This window comes from Meles meles, chromosome 6 (assembly GCF_922984935.1).
Source record: "Meles meles chromosome 6, mMelMel3.1 paternal haplotype, whole genome shotgun sequence".
NCBI classification, from domain to species: domain Eukaryota; kingdom Metazoa; phylum Chordata; class Mammalia; order Carnivora; family Mustelidae; genus Meles; species Meles meles.
In genome coordinates, this window is record NC_060071.1 from 150,938,921 (window position 1) to 150,955,765 (window position 16,845).

Genomic DNA, 16,845 nt, shown 5'->3' on the forward strand with positions numbered 1-16,845 from the left:
GGTGCCGCCTGCTGTCCCGTGCAGCACAGGGGCGGCTCGCCGGTGCTTTCCCCTGACCCTGGTCACCGCCCTGCTTGGCCGCAGACAGATCCATGCTCAGGGCCCCGTGCGCGCCCTTTGCGCGGACCTCCACCCTCTCCGCCTTGGGCGCTGGCCCAGCCCTGTCGTGTCTGAGGTTCTCGGCCCTTGTCCTCTGCGGGTCAGCGTTGGGTTTTCTCTTGCTCCCTTGTGCCTGTGCAGGGAACAGACACCTGGGAGACCAACAGTGACCAGGAGGCGCTGTCCCTGCTGGCGGGGCCGTGGTCCGTGTAGCCCGCCCTGCTGCAGCCGGGGCCGGCCCTATGGCTGCGGTACCCGAGGGGCCTCCGTCAGGGGCCCGTCCCGGCTGTCCGCAGCTCCCGGGACGGAGACCCGGACAGCTGAGCTGAACCGTCAGTAACCGTGGCTGATATTTTTGCGTCAGGATACTCGGCGCTGGGGGAGGGGAGCTCTGCCTCAGTGCCCTGGCTAAAAATGGAGTGGGAACCCCCGGGGGCCCCAGCAGCCCTGGAAATTCCCCTTTATCTGCATGTTCTTGGGAAGTGTGTCAGCAACGTTGGAGTCACAGGTGAGCCCCTGTGCCGTGGACACAGTGGACTCCTCTCCGTGGCCTCCCGTGTGCCCGCTCCCCGATGCCACGCCGACCCGCTGGCCGCACACAGCGTGGTGGTCACCGGGATGCCCCTGGAAGGGAGCGGGGGCCGGGCGCCATCCCCGCTGTCCCCGAGGCAGCCCTGCGAGCAAAGGGTCGTGGCTGCTTTGGGCACGAGAAGCCCGCGTGGCCACGTGCCTGAGACGTGGATGCAGGGGTCCTCGTGGCACGTTCCCTTGTTCCTGTGTCCCACTGCCTGGAGGCGTGGCCTGGGGGTGAGTGTGCGGGGCCGTGAGTCCCCCGGCCCGCCCTGGGCGTCCTGCTGGCCGGGGGCCTCCGCATCGTCCCCACACTCCTTCCCGAGCCCGTGTCCTGCCGCTGGCTGTCTCGCGGGGGCTGCAGTTGGGCGGTGTGTCCAGGGACGGCGGGCGGGGACGGAGGGCAAGCTGGGAAACCATGCGGTGGGCCGGCGGCTCCGGAAGACGACCGTGTCCGGTGCAGCTGGGGTGGACGGTGGCACGGATCTGTGGGTGTCGCCGCGGCTGCGGGAGGCACTAGTCCCGTCGGACTCCGTCCTTTACGGCGGCTGTGCCCTGTTGACGCGCCAGCGCTGTGTGTGCGGCTGCGCTGGCTGGGCTAGGCCTCGCCCTCACACCGCGGCGTGTCCTGCAGGCCCGTGTGTCCCCGGAACCCCCGGAAAGGCCGAGCGCCCATGTCGGGGAGGCCACGATGCGGGGCCCTCCCAGCGAGCGCTCCTGCGAGGCCTCGTGCGGACGTTTGGAGCGGGAGACACCAGGAACCCCCACTCTGGGCCCAGCATGCCGAGGGCCAGCAGTGGCCGTGCAGGGAGGCCGTGTGGAGGTCGCCTCCGTCAGGTGTGGTGCCCCCGGGGGGACCCTCAGGCTTGTTCGAAGACGTGCAAGGGCCGCAGTGGTTGGCCCGGACAGGCCTGGACGGGGGGCCTGGGGCAGACAGAGCCCAGCCCGACCTCCCTGCCCCCCCAGGGCCGTCGGTCCCTGCCTGTCCTGCCCCACCCTTGGCACTGGGTCAGGTGCTGCGTGGGAGGGGGGGGCGAGCGCCCAGTTCTTGGAAGGGCCCACGGTTCTGAGAGAAACCACAGGGCAGGCGGAGCCCCACCCTGCAGCCAGCTGCCCCCGCGGGCCCAGGCCAGGTGCGGCCAGTCCGTGCAGCCCGCACACGGGGGAGCGTGCCGTCCTGGGCTCCCCGGCAGCCCTGACCACGCTGGCGGCCCCCTTCTCATTCTTCCCCGGCCGCGGGGCTGGGGCCGCCGTGCCCAGCCGGTGTCCGCGCTGTGTGCTGAAGACACAGGGGCAGCCGTGCGGCGGCTGCTGCTGGGCCCTGTCGGCAGCCCAGCCGCCCTTGGGGTCCTGCGGTCTTGGAGGACAATGATCTCGTCTCCTCCCGGGTCCCACCGGGGCAGCGGAGCTCTGAGCTCACGTGTCCGTGCTGACCCCGCTCTGCTCCTCTCTGGGGCTGTGGCCCTGCCCTGCCTCCAGCATCACCCTGGCTCGTCCCCCTTGTGCCCAAGAGCAGGCCTGGCTGCCCCGCCCGGCAGTCACTGTGCCCTCAGCCTCTGAGGCTCTGGCGTCACACCTTCTGCCTGTAGAGATGCTGAGTGCGGCCCCACGATGCTGCTCCTGTATTCGCCGGCCTGGGGCGATCTGCACCTGGACGTGCTGCGTCTCAGCTGTGCCGTGCGTGCGTGGGAGCCCGTGCGTGCGTGGGAGCCTCTGTCTGTGTGTCAGCAGCTGGAGCCTCTGTTCTTTGGCCTCCTGGCTGGTGTTCCCATTGGGTCCTTAGTTTCCTCTACAGGTGCCCAGTCAAGGGATCAGCCAAGGGTTTGAGGAGCGCTTGTGTGCAGATTTTGGGGTTCCGTCTCCGTGGATCCGTCCCCCTAATTCCCAGCTATTAGGTGTGGTCCTGAGCCCTGTGTCCTGGCCTGCACCTGGGACAGCAGCGGTTTCTGGCCGCCTTCGGGCAGCACCTGCCACAGGACTGGACTTGGTCTTCACGCGGGTCTTTCCCGGGAGCGAGCTTCTCCCGTGTCTGCTCTGCTGGTGTTTCTGCACAGTCTCCTGATCCTGGCTGAGTGCTGTCTGCTTTCTACTCGCTGCCTCTGAGGTTTGCTCTGGTACTAGCGGCTGCGCTGCTGTGGGAAGGAGAACCGCTTTCCCTCCCGTGGTTTCTCCGAAACGATCGCTTTCCATGTAACAGGGGAGGCCAGCATCCTTCCCACATGTTTGTTTTTAACTTTTAATTTTTAAAATTTCTTTTCAGCGTTCCAGAATTCACTGTTTATGCACCACACCCAGTGCTCCAGGCAGTACGTGGCCTCCACAATACCCACCACCAGGCTCACCCGACCCTCCTCCCCCAAAACCCTCTGGTTGTTTTTCAGAGTCCATAGTCTCTCATGGTTCATCTCCCCTTCCAGGTTCCCTCAACTCCCTTCTCCTCTCCATCTCCCCGTGTCCTCCATGTTCTTTGTTATGCTCCACAAATAAGTGAGACCATATGATACTTGACTCTCTCTGCTTGACTTATTTCGCTCAGCATAATCTCCTCCAGTCCCGTCCATGTTGCTACAAAAGTTGGGTATTCGTCCTTTCTGATGGAGGCATAATACTCCATCCTGTATATGGACCACATCTTCCTTATCCATTCATCCGTTGAAGGGCATCTTGGTTCTTTCCACAGTTTGGCGACCGTGGTCATTGCTGCTATGAACATTGGGGTACAGATGGCCCTTCTTTTCACTACATCTGTATCTTTGGGGTAAATACCCAGTAGTGCAATTGCAGGGTCATAGGGAAGCTCTATTCTTAATTTCTTCAGGAATCTCCACACTGTTCTCCAGAGTGGCTGCACCTTCCCACATGTTTAACGGTGACTGGGATCTGTTGTGAAGTTCCCGTGTCCATTCTCTGTCAAACTGTGTGATTGTTTCCAGTTGATTGGCAGGGGTCCTGTACGAGTTCCGCATACTCTGTCTGCTGCAAATGCTTACAGGAAATTCTGTGCCAAAGTCTGAATGGACCCAAAGATGACTTCTTATGTCTTCAGTGGAAATGAAGGCATTGTCTCGTGTGGGCTGATTCAGTGGGGGCTCGGAGCTTTGCACGGTCTTGGAGCTCGTGAGATGTGGGCAACGGATGGCCATGCAGTGTCTCTTCTTTGATAGGACAGTCCACTCCTGCCTCCCATGGAATAAACCTGCCACATTAGAAAACGCAACTCTGTATAAATGCTTCTTAGCATTCTTGATTCAACTCTAGAAATGAGATACTTGGATTCTACTGAATCGACGAGTTTAATAAAGATTTGAAAGACATTTTTTATGTGTCCACATGGGAGTCAGGATCGCACCGTGCTTTGGAAACCGTCCTGTAACGTGGCACGCCTGTCTTCTCCCAGATGGCCCCAGTTCTCCTGGGCCCACGAGGGTCTGTGGCCGGAAGGGCAGGAGACCAGGTGCAGAGGCGCGGGCCCCAGGCAGCCACACCGCTTGCGTGGAGGGCTCTGCCTTGGGTGCACTCCTGGGAAAGCGTCCCTTGACCTCCGCATTGGGTTTTTCTGCTAGGGGACCTCAGGGGCCTGGATGATCTCCACTCACGGCACGTGTCACGATGGTCCTTACTTGTCGGTGGCATGATTTCCTAATATCTGCCTTTGGCCAGGTCTGCCCGTCCCAGAAAGCACACCTGCCCCAGCGAGTACAGTGTGCTCGCTGCTGCTGCTGTCGGCACCGCGGACCGCTGCGAAGTCCTTATCCGCAGATAAAGGGATGGCATCTTCCGAGCCTTCCCAGGGCTTCGGTCCTCCCCTAAGGACCCTGAGCTGCAGGGACCTCCTCCTGTGACGGTCCCCAAAGGCAGGGATTGGATCAGGAGATTGTTCTGCTGCCTCTCCAAGACGTAGTGTGGACAGTGCATGAGCGCTGGGGTCAGAAGACACGGTGCAAAGCCTGGCACCCTCCCTGCAGGCAGGGGCTGAGGCTCCTGAGGCTGTAGTTTCTTGCAGGTAAGACAGTGACGGTGGCCCCGCCTCTCGCATTGTGAGCGCGGAGCGAGAGGAGGTCCGAGGGACGGTCGGTCTCCCAGGCTCACCCAGCCAGACAGCCTCCTAGCTGTGCAGGGAAATCAGTGCACTTCAGGGAGAGGATGTGGGCTCCAAAATGTGGGTGGGCCTCATGCAAGCCGTCGAGGGACTGAAGAACGAAGCCCGAGTTTTCCCGGAGAAGGAGTTCTGCCCCGAGACTGCAGGGTTAGCTCCTGCCTGAGACTCCAGGCTGTGGGCGGCCCTGCAGGTTCCCGATGTGCTGGTCGACGCCCACGAGCGATGAGCCCGTTCCTGGAAAGGATCCCTCTATGTCTGTGCGCCTGCCTCTAGCTTAGTTCAGCTGTCCTTTAGGGTTGTGTCTCCATGTCTTTCCTCTCATCTGCCTCCTCCCCGTTCTGATACTCTGGGTCTCTCTCTCCTACCTCTCATCCAGCTCCTCTTGGTTCCATGTTGTAGGACAATATGGTGGGTCGCAGGTGGTGTTAGGGTCCGTGATCAAAGGAACGAGACCGACACAAAGCGAACGTGAAGCAAAGCTTTATTTCGCGCCAAGCATCGAAAATCAAACCGACCAGTCGGGGCGTCTCTTCCAAAGAGTCGACGACGACTGGGACACCGAACCCGACGACTTCCCTTACCCGACGACTCCCCCACGATTCCCCCTACCCGACGACGCCTGCTACCTGACGACTCCTGCTACGCGATGACGGCCGCTACCCAACGACGGCCGCTACCCCATGGCTCCCCTACCCGACGACAGCAGTCCTGGTGGCACCGCTCCCCGACAGCCTGCTTCCCGATGACGATGCTCCGGCAGCGCTGCTCCCCGGCGAGGCCGCTCCCCACGATGCTGCTCCCGATGACTATGCTTCCCCTATGACGCTGCTCCCGACGATCCCGACGATCCCGATGATCCCGACGCTGCTGCTACCCACGCACGCTGCTGTTCCCGACGCTGTTGCTCCTTATGCTCCCAATGACCCCGACGCTATCACTCCTACACTACCTCACAGACTAATCTTTATAGAGGTGGCCGAGCCCGGCCCACACACAGGTGGCCAATAGGACTGCAACACACGGGGAAAGCTGCACCGTCACGCTGAGTCAGCAATACGGGCGGCCAATTGAATTTCAATCCACCATAGCAAATATGTGTGCGCCCCAGTGATTGGACGTCTCCATCCCGCTGGCCCGCCCCTACATCTGGGGTCTGCAAGCAAGTTCCTCCAGGAGGGGCAGAGTCAGTCCAAGCCCACAACAAAAGGGCTCCCTCCGGCCAAGCAGGCCCCTACATTCCCCCCTTTTCTTTGGAATTTAGTCAAATCCTTGACTTTTCAGTCAGTTGTACGTTCTTCTGTTGGAATGGGTTATATTGAGCATATAAGACTGCATTTTTATCGCTCTTACAGAAACAGATAACAATAGGTACAACAATGAACTCCTAATCTTTTGAGTCTTAGCTTTAGTGTGTGGTCAGCACGGTCCATCGGCTGTGGCTTCCATCTCTGGGGGGCATCCCTGTCCTCAGCTCGTTTGATGTGACATGTGGGAATCCAGGCCCTGATGTCTTCTACTTTTACTGCCGTGGGGGTGGTCAGGATGACAGTAAATGGTCCCATCCAGCAAGGCTCCAAGGTTCCCACTTGATGGCGACGTATCCAAACCAAGTCCCCGGGTTGATAGGGATGTTGTTCCACCTCCATCTCTGTCTCTTGTTTGGTGGAAAAAGCCTCCACCCAGCCTGAAAAGGTATCTACAAAAACCAACATATACTTGTGCCCATATTTGCTGGGTTTCATTTCTGTATAGTCTATTTCCCAATAAATTCCTGGTTCCTTACCTCTTTCTCTTTCCCTCTTCCCATTTTAGTTCTTCCCACATTAACTGCCTGGCATTGAGCACATCTATCAACTACATCCTGTACCATACGCCCTAATTTAGAAACCTGGAACTGCTTGCCTATAAGCTCCTTGAGTTTGCGTATCCCCAAATGAGTACTCTGATGTATCTGGTCTACTAACTTCTTACCTAGTCTCTGAGGAACAATTATTTTTCCTGTTTTAGTCTTCGCCCAGTCCCCTTTCATAGTCCAATTTAGCCCATTTCTGTAAATACTTTAAATCTTCTTCTGAACAGTTCAGTGTTTCTGGTAGGGTTGGAGCCGGGAGTGTAACCAGTTCTTGCGCTGTTTCTCGGGCTGCTTGCTTTGCAGCTTGATCTGCTAATTGTTTTCCTTTTGAGATCAGATCAGTCCCCTTTTGGTGTCCCGGGCAATGCATAACAGCCACCTCTTTTGGGTCCCAAATAGCCTGGAGGAGAGCCAATATTTCTCCTCTGATTTTAATCCTTTTCCTTCTGCTGTTAGTAGGCCCCTTTCTTTATAAATAGCCCCATGTATATGGAGAGTAGCAAAGGTGTACCTGCTGTCAGTATAGATGTTGGTGGTTTTACCTTTGGCCATCTGCAGTGCCTTAGTGAGTGCAATCAGCTCCGCTTTTTGTGCCGAAGTTCCATGTGGCAGGGCTGCTGTCCAGAGTTTCTGCTCAGGAGAAACCACCGCAGCCCCCGCATACCTCTCCCTTCTGTGAACAGAATCATCTCGGCATCCGGGAGGGGAATGTCTCTGAGATCCGGCCTTATTCCTGCAACTTGGGCTAGGACCTCCCCGCAGTCGTGTGGATAGTCAGCCAGCTCCTCTGGCGGCAGTGTGGCTGGATTTAGCACTGCCAGGGACCGGAAGGTCACTCTTGGTTCATTGAGGAGGAGGGCCTGATACCCCGTCACTCAAGCGTTCGTCATCCATCGGTCCAGGTGAGTTCGGAGAAGGTCCTCGATAATGTGGGTGGTGGTCAAGATGAGATTTTGACCCAAAGTAAATTTACTTGCATCCTTGACCAGGAGGGCCGTAACCGCAATTGTGCGGAGGCAAAGGGGGAACCCAGCTGCTACTGGATCTAGTTTCTTGCTAAGATAGGCTACTGGCCTTTGCCAAGGCCCCAGAGTCTGATCAAAACTTCTTTGGCCACCCCTGCTTTTTCATCCACATATAAATGGAAGGGCTTGGTAACATCTGGGATGGCCAATACTGGGGCACTCAGTGAGGCTGTAATTCCCAAAATGCTCCTTCAGCCTCAGCTGTCCACTCTATCATAGAAAACCCCCTTTTGCCAGTTCATAGAGAAGTCGGGCAATCTCTGCACACCACGGTATCCACAGCCTGCAGTAGCCCACTGTCCCAAGAAACTCCCTCACTTATGGGGACATGGTGGGGTGGGGGTATCGGGTGATCACCTGTTTCCTGGACTCAGACAGTGAATGCACTCCCTCATGGAGATTGAGTCCTAGATAAGTGGCATGGTTCTGACAGAGCTGTGCTTTCTTTGCTGACACCCGATACCCTTTTTTCCTGCAGAGTCTGTAAGAGAGCTCTCGTCCCCCACAAACATGACTCACAGTCCTCAGCGGCTATCAGCAAGTCATCATCATACTGTAACAGAGTGACTCCCAGGTTGGAGGTTCTGTACTCATGCAAATCCTCATGTAGGGCCTCCTCGAAAATGGTGGGTGAATTCTTGAATCCTTGGGGAAGTCTTGTCCAGGTGAGCTGGCCTTGGAACACTTCCTGTGGGTCAGATCACTCAAAAGCAAAAAGGGCCTGAGACTCCCTTGCTAAAGATACACAGAGAAATGCATCTTTGAGATAAGTAATGATGAACATTGGGCTCTCGTGTCTACCAAAAAATCAACCGATTTCCCCTCCACTTTAATTTTTACTCTGGTGGCCAGCATTGCCGTCTTCCTTTTGGGGGCATTCCCTGGCCCAGTGTCCTTTTTTCTTGCTCCAGTAAGCGCACTGATCTGAACCTAAGTCTTCCCGCCTGCCTTCTCTGTGCTTAGGCTTTTCCTTCCATGTACTATCCTCTACCTGTCTCATGTAATGCCAAAACCTGTACCAGTTTTTTGTCCGTTTTTTATCCTCCTGTGCAACCCTGTTGTTAAACACCTTTTCTGCTATTCCCACTAACTCAGTCAGAGTCTTCCCTTTAAATCCTTCAATTTCCTGAAGTTATCTCCTTATATCTGGGGCTGACTGACTGGCAAAAGCAAGATTCACTGCCCTCCGATTTTCGGGTGCCTCAGGGTCGATCGGGCTATACATTTTATAGGCTTCAATAAGCCTTCCTAGAAAAGCTCCTGAAGACTCCTCCTTACCTCAAGTCACTGTACTAATTCTGGCTTAGTTCGAGTGCAGCCTCTAGCCCTGGAAATTCTTACCCATTTCAGTTCCAGGACTTCAACACATTAAAGACCTGTATTTGTTCTGAAAGTCTCCCATATGAATTTCCTTTAAGGCGGAATTCATCCCACAAGAGAACCAAAACAATCACAAATGACAAAAACTCAGAATAGATATGGTTAAATATCAAGTGATGACCCTTATCAAAACATTGGAACTCCAGGAAATGTACAGAACCTCTGGAGTAGTTACAGCATAAACCCAAGGTTTACCATTGCTTTAGCAGTACTTCCTGAGTAACTCAGCGTATTAAGGAAAAGCCTTATGAGTCAAAGAGATCTCATTTACAATTCTGGGCGGGCAAAAAGAAAACCGTTTACATTTTAACCAACTGTGAACTGCTGCAATAGCAGTTAAGCACAGAACATGTTTACCAATAGATTTCAAAAGCACAAACTCAGTTCCAGCAACCAGCACCCTAGCATTTTATCCCATTCGTCATCCAAGCAAATCTTCAAAGTTTCAGGTTACCAAAGACCCTGAAAGCCACTTTAACAACCACCCATCAAAACCCTGAGACAGACAGTCAACCATCAGCCCAGCCATCCCTCCACCAACAGACCTCACGTTCCACTTGGGCCCATTCCACTTCAGACGCCATGCTTTCCCGCCTGCAAGGCGGAGGGGCTAGGCAGTTCACATCGGGCCAGAGAAGGCAAGGAATTCCCCGAAGCAAAGGGAGTTTTGGCAGCTGCTTGGGAACATTCCTTCAAGTCTCTGTCCCAAGTTAGACTAACCCCAGTTGGCTCCAGTCATAGCCCTTAACACACAAAATGAGTGAGGGGGAAGCCCCACATCCATTATGAGGAACGGAGAGCTGAAAGTCAGAGTTCCCTCACTCTCTGCTTGCCCAATTCCCTCAAACACAACAAACACCACAACAGACAACAAAAAGACAATACAAAGACAACCGCAGGCCCAGCGGTCCTGCCACCTGTGGGGATTTAGTAGGGGGACTCAAACCCCCTGACCACCTAGCAGGACTCAAATCCCCGGTGACCACCTAGGGGGACTCGAACCCCTCCGGCCACTGCCTAGGGGGACTCGAACCGCCCGGCAGGCCCCTGATTGCCCAGGGGGACTCAAACCCCCAGAGACAGCCCAGGGGGACTCGAACCCCTGACCATCTAGGGGGACTCGAACCCCTCGACCGCCCAGGGGAACTCGAACCCACCATCGATCTACCAGCAGAGGGATGGGGTGTCCCTGCATCCATTCCATCCCTGGGGAGCATGGCCACGTCCAGATTCTCCCTGGTGGGATATTCCCTGGAGCTCCGCAACCAGACAGAGAGACAGACAAGATCCCAATACCTCCAGAGGCTTTTCCCAGATTTTCCGATGCTGGCTCAGTTCTCATCGTTTGATCCCGGATGAGCCCCCAATGATAGGGTCCGTGATCAAAGGAACGAGACCGACACAAAGCGAAAGTCAAGCAAAGCTTTATTTCGCGCCAAGCATCGGAAATCAAACCAACCAGTTGGGGCGTCTCTTCCAAAGAGGCGACGACGACCAGGACACCGACCCCGACTACTTCCCTTACCCGACGACTCCCCCACGATTCCCCCTACCCGACGACTCCCGCTACCTGACGAGTCCTGCTACCCGATGACGGCCGCTACCGGACGACGGCCGCTACCCCATGGCTCCCCTACCTGACGACGGCACTCCTGGTGGCACCGCTCCCCGACGAGGCCGCTTCCCGATGATGATGCTCCGGCAGCGCTGCTTCCCAGCTGGCGAGGTTGCTCCCCGGCTGGCGAGGCCGTTCCCTGATGATGACGCTCCCGGCGAGGCCGCTCCCCACGATGCTGCTCCCGATGACTATGCTTCCCCTATGACGCTGCTCCCAACAATCCCGACGCTGCGGCTCCCGATGTTCCCCACAACCCCAACGCTATCACTCCTACACTACTTCACAGACTAATCTTTATAGAGGTGGCCGAGCCCGGCCCACACACAGGTGGCCAATAGGACTGCAACACACGGGGAAAGCTGCACCGTCACGCTGGGTCAGCAACACAGGCGGCCGATTGAATTTCAATCCACTATAGCAAATATGTGTGCGCCCCACTGATTGGACGTCTCCATCCCGCTGGCCTGCCCCTACATCCGGGGTCTGCAGGCCAGTTTCTCCGGGAGGGGCAGAGTCAGTCCAAGCCCACAACAAAAGGGCTCCCTCCAGCCAACCAGGACCCTACAGTGGGATCCTCCGTGCCTGGTGGGAGGTCATTTTCACAGAGTTGGCATTCTAGTCCTGTGGGTGAGGGCATAGTTGAGCCAAGGGCCCGATGCTCATCCAGGAGGGCATGGGGTCCCCCGTTGTGGGAGATGCTGGCATTCACATGTGAGGCAGGGGGGATGGAGGCTGATCTGTGGTCCAGGAGATGGGAGTGGAGGTAGCCCTGGGACTGAGAGGAAGAGGGGCTGGGCGGGCTGTGTGGCCCATTGGCCGATGGGCTTCTAGGTAGAAGAGGAGGGTGAAGGGGAGAGAGGGTGTGGTACTGAGGTACTGAGGCACTGAGGGTGTAGCCTGGAGCCCCCAGGGTCCCTGAGGGTTGGAATATTCTCCCAGACACCTGCTTTCTGTCCCATGGTCAACCTAGATCATGACCCCCAAATGCAAGTCTTGAAGCCTTGACTCCAGGACCTTGGGATGTGAGGGTATTTGGAGACGGGGTCTTTGGAGAGGTGATAGGGTAGAAGGAGCTCATTCATCCAGTCCAGTGCGGCTGGTCCTCAGGACGGCCTCTTGTTCTTGTAAGAGCCGAGGATGAGGACACAGACATGCACAGAGGGCTGGCCACGTGAGGACAGGGGCAGAGGCCCCAGGCGAGGCCTGCGTCTCTCCTGCTGGCTTCCGGGATTGTGGCAACAGAAACGCATGTGGCCGAAGCGGCCAGACTGTGGCTCTTCTGTCTGGCCGCCCGTGCTGGCTAACACACACCCAACACACGCCTCTTGCTTCAGTGCAGGGCCAGGCCGGCAGCCCCGCCTGCACGCAGCCCCGGGTGGCCCCTGGCCCTGCACTGCTCCTGGATGCCTTCCTCACCCACCGGGAGTGCCTGGGACTGTGGGTCCTGGCCCCCCATGGCGGGAGGGAGCCAAAGCACGATGTGGCCAGGCCGGGATTTCACCAGGAGCGTGAACACAGGAAGACTTTGCCCAGCAAGTTATGGAATTTTTCAGGATATTTTATTGTCATTAAAGAAAAAGAGAAGAAACAGTAAAGGACATTTTCACGCTCCAGAAATTTCACAAGAAGAAATCAAGCTACCTAAGCGACAGCAGCGGGTTTCCTCTGAGTGATGGGTGTACATTCTCTCCCAGGGGCATGGGGGCTCTGCCTCTCCTCCCCTGCATGGTCGTCTCTCCCATGTCGGGGCTCTGACTTGGCACTCGTTCAAAAGCTGGGCTGAGAACCAGTCCTAGGCGTCTGCCTGGGTCAGGTCCCGCGCTGCGGGCACTGTCTCTGGTCGTCTTGTCTCTGACCCCAGCTGCCCGGATCAAGCAGGCACTTCTGCCCAGCGTGCCTCAGGTCCTGGTCACAGGAGGGTGCAGGCTGGGCCTGCTGACCTGGCCTCTCTGCACCTGCCCACTCTGTCCACTGAGGCTGCGTCCCACCTGTCTGCGGACCGGGTCACCAGGCCCCTCTGCAGAAGGCCAGTCTAGCTGCCGTCACTCCTTCCCCCTGTCCCCGGGGGCACCTGCAGTGGCCACAGGCCTGGGCCCTCCTCTGCACATCTCCCCCAGTAGAGAAGGTCTGACTGATCACTCGCGGCACGTCGGAAGCCTCTCTGTGGGTTGACGGTGGCCCATGGGTTCCTCAGGATCTGAGACAACATGCCTGCTCTGGGGATGTCCTGCCTTCTGGAGCCCGGCCTGGACGGGGTTTGCACAGAGGCTGGTCCCTGCCCAGATGGACGCTGGAACTGCCAGCCCTCTGCCGCCTCCAGGATGACCGTGCACGTGACCCCGGGGACGTCCTGCCCTGATGCGTCAGTGTCCACGCGGCCCCAGCAGTAACTTGGTGGCTGCCGAGGAGGGCTGAGCAGGGGTGAGCGAACTGCTGTCCGCTGGAGTCTCCAAACGGGGCATCAGTGGCAGGAGGCAGCCCACGGTGCCCAGCAACCCCGAGGGTGGAGGTCAGGTCCGGGGCAGCTGTGAGGTCAGAGGGTGGCATGCTGGGAGGTCAGAGGGGCAGGCCTGGCAGCAGGCTGAGTGGCATGAACCGAAGCGGCCGGTTCCCGTGGGGGGTCGAGGGCAGCCCTCGACACCTGTCAAGCACCGGCCCTAGGGACCCTGGCCGATCATGTTCCTGTAGTCGGGGACGATCGTGTGCTTCAGCTGCACCACCGAGGAGAAGATCCACTTCACCTGCAGCAGGCGGGCGAGGGAGTCAGCGTGGCCGGGACCCCCGAGGACTGCCCCCCGCCTCCCACCAGAGCTGGACCCCACACCGGGGCCACTAGAGGGCTGGGGGTCGTGGTGGGGACGGCATGCGGACAGTGAGGGGACGTGAGGGGGCAGCGTGGGGACTATGTGGGGACAGCAAGGGGGCAGTAGGGGGCAGCGTGGGGACTGTGTGGCAACAGCAAGGGGACGGTGTGGGAGAGTGGGGGGACAGTGAGGGACAATGTGGGGACAATGTGTGGACAAGGTGTGGACAGCATGGTGACAGCTGGGGACTGTGGTGACAGTGATGGGACAGCATGGGGTCATCATGAGGACAGTGTGGGGACTGGGTACAGTGTGGAGACTGCGAGGACACAACAAGGGGGACAGTGTGGGGACAGTGCTCATTGTGTGGGGACAGTGAGGAGTCATGATGGGCACAGTCTGGGGACAGGGTGGGGACAATGAGGGGACTATGTGGAGACATTGTGGGAACAGTGAGGGGACAGTGTGGAGACAGTGGTCTATCGTGTGGGGATAGTGACGTGTCATCCTGGGGACAGTGTGGGGACAATGAGGGGTTGTCATGGGGACAGTGATGAGACGGTGAGAGGACAATGTGTGGACGGCATGGAAACAGCTGGGGACTGTTGGGAACAGTGTGGGGAAAGTGTGTGGACAGTGTGAAGACAGTATGGGGACCATGTGAGGACAGCATGGGGACAGCATTGGGACATCAGGGGGAGAGCACAGAGAGAGGCTGGGGATAGGCTGGGGACAGTGTGGGGACAGCGTAAGATAGCATGTGGACAGTGTGCGGACAGTGTTTGGACAACATGAGGTCACTGTGAGGAAAGTGTGGGGACAGTATGGGGACAGTATGGGGACATTGTAAGGACAGCATAGGACAGCATGGGTGCAGCATGGAGACAGCATGACGACAGTCTTGGGACAGCATGGGGACAGCATGGGGACAATTCTGGGTCAGTGTGTGGCCAGCATGGGGTCAGCATGGGAATAGCATGGGGACAGTGTAGGGAGAGTGGGCTGAAGTGAGGGGACAGTCGAGGACAGCATGGTGACAACATGGGGACAGTGTGGAGAGAACATGTAGACAGTGTGAGGACGGCACGGGGACAGCATATGGACAGCGTGTGGACAGCGTGTGGACAGACGGGGACAGCACGTGGATAGTGTGGGGACAGCCCGGGGACAGCAGGCTGCAGTGAGGGGACGTGTGGGGACGCCCACCTTAAAGAGGGTCACGGTGGCGCTGTAGCACACGCTGAGCAGGAAGAGGGTGATGAAGATTGAGATGGTGGTCCACAGCCCGTCCAGCTCCCCGTCCTGGTCCTCGGCACAGCTGTCGTCCAGGAGCAGCTCTGGACAGGAAGGGGGTGGTCAGTGCCGTGCCTGCCCAGGGGTGATTCCCTGGGGGACAGTCACAGCCCTCTGCGAGCTCAGGCGCCAGCCTCAGCACCCCCGGCTCTCCAGCTTGGGTCTGGTCAGCGGGGGCCCCCCTCTGTCTCTGCCCTGCCCTGTGCTGGGACCCTCCTGGGGGCAGGCGCCCTGACCGGCACATGTCCTCTTCCCCTGGGGGCCAGGTCCGGAGGGTGGGGGGGTCAGCAGAGCCCAGGGAAGGGCCGGTCCGTGTCGGGGAGTGTGCGAGAGAAGGAGTGGGCGGGGGCATCAGGACAAGCTGCGTGTGGGGTTTTGTGGGTGTTGGGAAGGGGTGCAGGTGGCCTGGGGCGGGGCGGCAGGTCCGTGTGGTCAGCGTGTGGATGGGCTGCTGAGAAGCCGATGGGTGCTGGAGGGGTGTGGGTCGGGCTGGTGTCCACGGTGAGGGTTCCCAAGACCGGATCTGGTCTGGGCCCGTGCGGGCCGTCCCGTGCGAGGCCTGCGTGTAAGGCCGTGTGTGCACACGCGTGTGTCTGCAGTGCAGACGTGGGCGTGCGTGTGTGTGCTCGTGTGCACACGGGTGGACATGTGTGTGCGCATGCGTGCAAGCGGCCGTGATGCAGGGACGCACATGCACGTGGCTGTCTGCACACACGTGTGCATGCGTGTGTGCGTGTGTGATTGCGTGTGCGAAGATGGGGCTGCTCCGTGGGACGGGCTTGTTTTCAGTGGGTCTGGACTCAGCGTCCAGGTGGGCATCTGGGATGGTCCCTTCCGTGGAGCTCAGGGCCGCCTGCCTCTGCCCCTGGGGCTCGAGGTTGAGTGTCCCCACGAGTGGACAGGCCTGGCCCCAGGCAGGACCCCCACACCTGGGAGGGGGCGGGAGCCTGTTCGTGGAGTGCCTGAGGGCAAAGGAGGCCTGTCCCCACACACGGGTGAGGCACGGCGTCCGCGTTGGCGCAGAGCAACCACTCAGAGTCTCAGGACGCCCAAGCGGCCCAGGGCAGTAGGACAGGCCAGCCCACAACTTGGGCTGGTACAGAAGTGGGAGAGTGTGCGCTCCTTTCCCTGAGGGCTCGGGACGGGCTTCTGCGATCCCTGACCACACCCTGCAGCCCCGGGTAGCTCCTGGTTGCAGGGACGGCCCGGAGTGGCGGCCACCTCTGGCCAAGTCCCCTGTCCTGCCTCAGGCAACTCCTCCTGGCCACATGCTGTGGCAGCCTGTGCAGACCCGCCCTCCCGGAGTCCAGGCCCCCGTGGGACCCGCTCTCTCCCACCAACGGTGACCCCTGGCCTCGGAGCCGGGCCGTCCCTGCCACTCAGAGACCCGGGTGTGCTGAGCTCTGCCTCGGAAAGAACCATGACAGCGTCGCGGGGTCCCAGGGCAGAGCTGGGTGCTTTATTTCATGCAGGGGCGCCTGCCCGGGAGGTATGTACAGAGGGGTGGGGGCTCCGGCGTCCTCGTGGGACCTCAAGAGCCTGTGGGTGGGGGGCTTGCTGGGGGGCCGGGCGTGTTGCTCATTTACCCGGAGACTGGGAGATGGTGAGCTCTGTGTGGTGGTTCGGGAGGGCTTCATGCAGCACGGCACACGTGAAGACTTCCGTCATCCAGCGCTCCTTGGTCACTGAGAGCTTGCTGTAGAGGAAGTAGGTGCCATCCACGTCCAGCCGGGCCGGGGTTGTGCGTACATTGTCCTCTGGTAACTGTTTGCCGTTGCTCTGCCACGCCACATCAATGTCAGGGGGGTAGAAGTCTTTGACCAGGCAGGTCACACTGACGGTGTCCTTGGCTGCTAACTCCTTCGAGGACGGGGGCAAGACATACACACTGGGCTGCTGGGGACGCCCTGTGGGGTCAGAGGTCAGCACAGATGGTCACTCGGAGGGTGGAGGGCTGCGCTTGGTCTGCAAGACCCTGCACCCCAGTCACCCTGCTGCTCACCTTTGGCCTTGGTGATGGTCTTCTCAATGGCCGCCGGGAGAGCTTTGTTGTTGACCGTGCACTTGAAGACCTTCCCCTGGAGCCAGTCCTGGTGCTGGATGGG

General features: G+C 58.7%; 1 gene segment (V, D, J or C); it reads right to left on the reverse strand.

Annotated features, from left to right (window-relative positions):
• LOC123943474 overlaps positions 1 to 16,845 on the reverse strand; it is a 1,358,446-nt gene that overhangs the window by 16,227 nt on the left and 1,325,374 nt on the right.